Source organism: Merops nubicus, unplaced genomic scaffold (genome assembly GCF_000691845.1).
Source record: "Merops nubicus isolate BGI_N331 unplaced genomic scaffold, ASM69184v1 scaffold24857, whole genome shotgun sequence".
Classification (NCBI taxonomy): Eukaryota; Metazoa; Chordata; class Aves; order Coraciiformes; family Meropidae; genus Merops; species Merops nubicus.
The window spans coordinates 18,566-20,346 of record NW_008621334.1 but is presented as its reverse complement, the minus strand read 5'-3'; positions in this window follow the sequence as shown (position 1 = coordinate 20,346).

The following is a 1,781-nucleotide window of genomic DNA, read 5'->3' as shown; positions in this document are numbered from 1 at the left end:
GTTTTGGGGTCTTAGGGGTTTTAAGTGTGTGGGGTTTTTTTTCTTGGAAGCATTAATTACGTGACATGAGAAAGAAAAAAGTCATTAGAATAAACCTTGCACGTATTAACAAAAAAATGAGCATTAAAGATCATCTCATTCTGTTCAGGATATTCATATTTGACTATAAGGCTCTGAGAAGCTTCTGGGTTTTTTTAAATGCAGAAAGAGAGAAAAGATTATTGTCTGCAAAGTCTTGAGAAAAAGATTATTAATGATATATTCTAAACCATATAATACTTATGTCACTTAAATTAACAAAAAGTACCAAGCAAAGCCAGTTTAATTTAAGTAAACTGCAGTTTCTAGGCCAAAGGGAGCAATTAAAACAAAAACAAGAAACCCACAACAGAACCCATCCTGTAAAAAACCAAACCCCACAATCCTCACTGTCTTCATTTCCTTTGTTTTCTTCTTCAGTATGATTTAAATAATATATACTTAAGCTATGCCTCTGTCACACAGCTATACCCTGAAGTTACATGATGCAAAAGTCACCGTTTCTAAAAACACCAGCATGATACATATGCCAGACAAGTTAGAGACACGTACAAAAATGCACCTTATCACTATCTAATTATCCCCATATGCAGATACTATGACTGGTCTCCAAACCATCAGCTGGTTTTCAGAAGGTGCAAAGTGTAATCTCAACTAGAACTTATTTAGGTACATACACATCTCTTGAGGAATGATTGCCTACAGAGAACATAGAAATGTCAAGTTATTAGAAGCTTAATCTGTTGTTGCTGTTATTATTTGGCAGTTGTACACAACTTTAGACCTAGAAGCTTGATAAACAAATTTGTGAGCCATCCCCATTCTTGAAAACACCAGTTTTGCCTTTTGTTTCACAGAAGGTTTGGCTCACGGTAGAACAGAGACAGGAGCAGGGGAAGAGGGTGAAGCAGTTTGAAGTCTTCTCATAAGAGGGAACTCTGAATAGCTTTTGAAATCACCAGAGCTGAGCCTGCCAGTTACAAAGAAAGCAACAAGAGATATTTACCTTTGTTGTGTTGTTCTGGCTTTTTAAAAAAAGAAATAAGTCTGTTTATTCAAAACAAATTTTACAAAACAATTGTCTTTTTGTGGTACAGAGCAAAGTTCAAGAATAAATATTGAATACTTTGTATAAAAATTAGTAATATCAAAGGGAAACTGATGCAAACCAAACAGGTAAAAACAATTTTAGCATTAAATATGCTGTGCAACAACATCAAACTCTTAATGAGGAGTGACCATTCGGGCTGATACAGATTTATAGAAGTAAAACCTGACAGCCCTGCATTGGAGCACCAAGACTATTGTTAAAAAAGGTTCCAGATAAAGGTGTACAAATCTTAAGTCAGTGCTTAGAACCAGAAAATAAGTTTTCTAGCATCTCCATTTTTTGAAAGGAGTGCCTTCATGCTTTCCTTTTATTCAACAACCAACATCTTTTCACTGCAGCAAAAGAAAATGCATACTACTAACATCAAGGTCCTCTTAAGATTAAGAAACAATCCAAAACAAAACTCAAACCAGCTGTATAACAGTATTTCAATGATCAAAAGTGACTTTCAGATAATGACAAACTACATTTAAACAGTATTTTAGATGTTAGCTAAGTCATTACCCTATAGATGTTTAAACTACTTAAAACTTACTTCATCTTTGCTTTTATGAGTGAAAAGAATAAATCCCAACACACAGTTATGCTGGAAAACACTGCAGCCTTATTAGTACATTTTGGTTGCATACTG